A 6,000-nucleotide genomic window follows, 5' to 3' on the forward strand; every position below is an offset into this window, starting at 1 on the left:
GAAACGTTACGGCCTCCCCGAAGCTCAGCAGCTGGGCTGTGGAGACAGGAGATAGGATCTTCCAAAAAACGTCATCGAGCATCTGGAGCTCACACAGGACTCGTTAGCCCTCTGCAGGCGTTCGCACCCATATAACACACGCCGTTCTACGTTTTACCGTTTAGCGTGAGGAGCACTTTACTGTCACTAAGTTAGGTAAATTTGCACAACCGCCGTCGGACCTCATCCTTCGCCACGCTGTTGTATAGCAGCTACTTGATTGGCTCAAGCCTGACAAGTTAAACAATTCATCCATTTTTTGTCAAGAAACGTGATCTCAACAAACCCCAGTAGGAATTGGCGTCTTATGTTTCGTATTTGCCGTTTGTTAAGGTAAATGTAAAACTCCACTGGATAAACCAAAAACAAAAGTAGTGGTGCCAGAAGAGTGATGCAGAAATAAAAAGAATTGAAACAGTTTGGCGGACGCCGACAAGGACTGCGCTCCGCGCCTGACCACAGAGCCTTCCGGGCAACCCGACTCTCCGTTTGTTTTTTTGGACGTACACTTGTTTGTTTCAACAATTTCGACCCGTTGAATCTCTTTTTCCCCAGAGCTGCATCATATTCTACTTCATACTACTGTACGTGCTGCATACTATCTTTACCAGGTCTGAAATCACCTTAACCTGTTTCCATGTCAACCGCAGAGGAGCCAGTTGCATGGCAACCAGCTCCCACCACAACAAAACCAACCTACAAACTAGCCATCTTCCTCAACTGACAAGGCCACACCCATTCTTAGTAGAGGTAGAGGAAGAGAGAAGATAGGAGGAAGGAATGGCGGACAAAAAAGAGGAGTAGTTGTGATTCTCAGGGTGTCTTTTACTGATCTACTGTCTAGTCTGTTGTCCAGTCCCGAGCTAGTGTCCTGTTGCTCCTAACTGAGCCCAAAGAGCAGAAAGTCCTTCTACATCGCCATCAATTGACCACTAAACGATTCTTCTCAATCAGTTGTTACCATTGATTGACCGATTCTCTTTAAGAGAAGCTCTGCGGCCAGCTGAATGCAGCTTGGCATCGTAAGTAATGTTTACAACCCAAATGAGACCAACAACGCTGTTGAAAGAATGTCCAGGACTTTAAAAAAGAGAAAAAAAGAGACAAATCTCTGAAGAGTACTTATTTCTAAATGATGAAACTTTTCACTTACTTTCTATGTGACATGAAGTAATGTAATTTTTTTCAATCGTTGCATGTGACTCTTTTTATTTGCAATGAAATTGTTAGAATGGATGGTACATTTGTGACGTCAGTGCAACGTTGAGATGCCGACGCTAGAACCCAGTCGGTGTCTGACCCAGTGTTTTCATGTCGCAGTGAGGAGTGCTTATGGACCAATGAATGCTCAATGTGTGACCATACAAAGCTGTAAAGGTTTTGTTTCTTTGTACATGGTTATGGGTAAAATAAACCATTGATAAACCCATAGATTCGCTGTTCAGAGGTAAGTTGATGCAACACGTCTTCTACTCTGACCTCAAAGGGGCTTAGAAATGAGGGTCTGATCCACTTTCACACATCACCGTCTTCCGACTGGCATCACAATCGAGAAGGGGCGGGTTCAACTCGCTGACATGTTCATCTACCCACAATCCTCCTGTGCACCAGAGTCATCTGATCAACACCTGCATCCACCATGATTCCACCAACCAGCCAGTCCGCTCCTGTGACCTTTGGCCCAACCGTCTCAACCTCCTCCATGCCATCGGCTAAGCGGGCTTTTTGAGCTGTTGTTGCAAGGCCTCCTGGGAAACGGAGTCACTGTTCACAGCATGGTTCGACAAAACCACTTGTCACTCTCCTCCCACATATCTTTGTCCATTTGCCACTAAAGAAGTTCCTCCAGCGAGAAGGTCCAGGCAGTTTTGGGATTTCAGGGCAAACAGTAAACACAACGCTAGATCAAAAAAAGTCAAAACGACACGAACCCGACCCGCTGCTGAAGCAAAACAAGGCCTGAACACCTTCTTCTCAATTTGTAGCTTCAAAACGAAACGTGTTCAAAGGAAACCAGAGGGGAGGACAGCCGGGTGTGAGAAAGACCTCATTGGTCGACCTGTCCTCAGGTCAAATCTAGGGACTATTTAGCTGCATCAATGGGGGTCCGGCAGGTATTCAATGAAAAAAGGACAGGCGCTTCTTCAATACGATGTATTACGAAAAAACAAAACAGCAGAACTAAGGTCACGACCTCAGGCCAAAAATAATATAATATATAAATTTCCAGCAGACAGAAACTTTTTACATTTATTTATGTCACTTTTGATATGAATGTTAAAACCAATGTTTTTAATTCACTTTCTACCTCAGGAGGAATGAGAAAGCAGGAACAGGTTCTGATTCTAACAGTAGTGGCATTTTGATTTTAGCTTTTTATTCTATGTCCGCTAACAATTCTTAGTCCTAGAAGAAAATAAAAGTTTTCTAAAACTTTTTAATATCAAGTGCTTTACTGACTGACTCCTTCAGTTTACATGGACTCCACGGAATCAACCATTTTATCATTTCTACATCCTACAAAAACAGAAGTTAGCATGTCAGTGTTACCATTTTAGCCCAGTTTAAAAAAAAAAGATAATTTAAAAGTGTTTTTAAAGATGACCTGGTTTTTTCGCTGACGCTTCCACCGACGTGCAGCAATAACACCAAAAATCGTCCATTAAACCAAAGTCCAGTTGATCCACTTTAGGACTACAGAGTCAAAACCAAGGCTTTTGTTTTGTGGAAAAAACATTTGCCTTAGAGCAGAAATTTTTTTTTGTTTTTTTGCTAAAAATTTTTTAATCATTACTAATGAACCACTGGCTGAAGGTCTTGGAAGGATACGCAATGTTTAGGTCACTTATTTTTTTCAGAAAACATTTATTTTGAAAGTGTAGCAGAAGTCTCGTCTCTTGGAGATCGTTTCCTGTGTTTTTCCGGCTGTAACTCAGTAGGTCGTCATGGAAACGTTCCAGTCTATGCAGCACGTTGTGTCACAGAAAGTCGTCTGACCTCCTCGGCGTGAAAATGTCAGATCGACGAAACCGAACGCCATTCTCTTGTGTCCGACGTAACGCTGCTGCAGCCTTATGGACATTAGCCGCTAAAGACGGCTAATCATGCGGGAACAACCTTTTGGATGTTGTGTAAGGTAATAAACCGCTTACATAAAACATCTATAGATTAAAAGAGAACAACACCAATCGTCTGTGGATGCGTGTGAATTTGGTTCTGATTCTTATCACCGGAAACCTTGAACCGACGTCTCAGTTATCGTTTTTCGTACATTCTCCTCGGTCAAGGACAAATACTATTTTCAAAGTTTTAAAGTGTTTTTACCCTGAAAAGAGAATTTACCCAAAGTCCAACAGAACCAGTCAGATTATTTTCCAGTTCCCAGCATCTGTTCAAGTGTTCTGGTAAATATTGACGTTGTCTAGTGGTCATTGCTCGGACGATGAAACGTGCCTTAGCTCCAAGAGCCGGAGTGTCAAACCTCAGAGGCCTTTGTTCAGGCAGGAGGTAAGTCTCTGGAGGGTTTCCGCACATTTTTACCTTCAGGTGTGTTCTGTATTTCGCCGTCCCGCTGCCGCCGCTGCCCTACTTTGGCGCAGGAAGTTTGTAGCTCATCAGGCAGCTTCTGTGATTAAGTGGCACTGCTTCTGTAGGACTGCGAGCATCATGTAGGTCAGAGCTTCCCCTAAAAGTGGGGCGTGTAGATGTCATTAAATCTGCTGCTATCTCTCAGCTGCTGCAGTTCTTATGAACCTCCACGAGTTAAAAACACACAGTCTGAGCGTCGGACGCAGAGGCTGAATTAATCATGAAGTCACACGACGGCCAAAGACTCTACTCCTTGAGTCCATCCAGCCCCTGCGTGCCGGTTATCCGTCTTTGTCGGCGGTAACAAAGCACCCACTTCTGGTAATAGCTCGCCTCTCCTTTTAGAGGCTGCATATTGATTTTCCTCGCTCTTTATCCATCCCTTCTTCATTTTTTTGCGCAGTCCCTCGTTCAGCTAGACTCTAAGAATAGATCAGAGTGAACCCCAGAGGAGACGCTCGCAGAAATTCCCAGGATGCATTCTGTGAAGTCTGCAGGAAGGCGAAACGAGATAAATGAAGGCAGAGCAGACGTGTAACCCTGATTGTCTTCATCCTGTTCCTATTTCACAACCGTTCCCAACTTTTAAGGCATTGAGGATTTTTATCGCAGTGAGGACATTTATCGCAGTGAGGAAGTTTATTGCAGTGAGGATGTTTATCGCAGTGAGGAAGTTTATTGCAGTGAGGATGTTTATCGCAGTGAGGAAATTTATTGCAGTGAGGATGTTTATCGCAGTGAGGAAATTTATCCAAGTGAGGACGTTTATTGCAGTGAGGAAATTTATCCAAGTGAGGACATTTATCGCAGTGAGGACGTTTTTCGCAGTGAGGAAGTTTATTGCAGTGAGGATGTTTATCGCAGTGAGGAAATTTATTGCAGTGAGGATGTTTATCGCAGTGAGGAAATTTATCCAAGTGAGGACGTTTATTGCAGTGAGGAAATTTATCCAAGTGAGGACATTTATCGCAGTGAGGACGTTTTTCGCAGTGAGGAAGTTTATTGCAGTGAGGATGTTTATCGCAGTGAGGAAATTTATTGCAGTGAGGATGTTTATCGCAGTGAGGAAATTTATCGAAGTGAGGACGTTTATCGCAGTAAGCTTTCATCGCAGTGAGGATGTATATATCACAGTGAGGACGTTAATCGCAGTGAGGACAGTTATCGCAGTGAGAAAGTTTATCAAAATGAGGACGTTTATCGCAGTGAGGGTGTTTATCGCAGTGAGGACGTTTATCGAAGTGAGGACGTTTATCGCAGTAAGCTTTCATTATAGTGATGACGTTTATCGCACTGAGAATGTTTATCGCGTGAGGAAGTTTATCGCAGTCAGGACGTTTATCGCTATGAGGAGGTTTATCGCAGTGAGGACGTTTATCGCAGTGATGACGTTTATCGCAGTGAGGACGTTTATCGCAGTGGGAACATTTATTGTAGTGAGGACTTTTATCGCAGTGAGTCTTTATCCCAGTGAAGAGGTTTATCACAGTGAGCCCGTTTATCGCAGTAACGACTTTTATCGCAGAGAGTTTTTATCGCAGTGAGGACGTTTATCGCAGGGAGGACATTTATTGCAGTGAGGAAGTTTATTGTAGTGAGGACTTTTATTGCTGTGAGCTTTTATCGCAGTGACGACATTTATTGCAGTGAGGAATTTTATCGCAGTGAGTACGTTTATCGCAGTGGGGACATTTATTGTAGTGAGGACTTTTATCGCAGTGAGCTTTTCTCGCAGTGAGGATGTTTATCGCAGTGAGGAGGTTTATCGCAGTGAGGATGTTTATTGCTGTGAGCTTTTATAGCAGTGAGGATGTCTATCGCAGTGAAGAGGTTTATCGCAGTGAGGACGTTTATCGCAGTGAGGACTTTCATCGCAGTGAGCTTTTATTGCAGTGAGGACTTTTATCGCAGTGAGCTTTTATCGCAGTGAAGTCATTTATTGCAGTGAGCTTTTATCGCAGTGAGGTCGTTTATCGCAGTGAGGACGGTTAACGCAGTGAGGACGGTTATTGCAGTGAGGACGTTTATCGCAGCGAGGACGTTTATTGCAGTGAGGAGGTTTGTCGCAGTGACAACGTTTATCGCAGTGAGGACGTTTATCGCAGTGGGGACGTTTATCGCAGTGACAACGTTTATTGCAGTGAGGACGTTTAACTGCAGTGAGGATGTTTATCGCAGAGAAGACATTTATCGTAGTGAGGACATTTATCAGAGTGACAACGTTTATCGCAGTGAGGACGTTTATCGCAGTGGGGACGTTTATCGCAGTGACAACGTTTATTGCAGTGACAACGTTTATCGCAGTGAGGACGTTTTTTCGCAGAGAAGACATTTATCGTAGTGAGGACATTTATCAGAGTGACAACTTTTTTC

The sequence above is a fragment of the Oryzias latipes genome, chromosome 13, assembly GCF_053564925.1.
Source record: "Oryzias latipes strain Hd-rR chromosome 13, Olatipes_Hd-rR_3.1".
NCBI lineage: Eukaryota > Metazoa > Chordata > Actinopteri > Beloniformes > Adrianichthyidae > Oryzias > Oryzias latipes.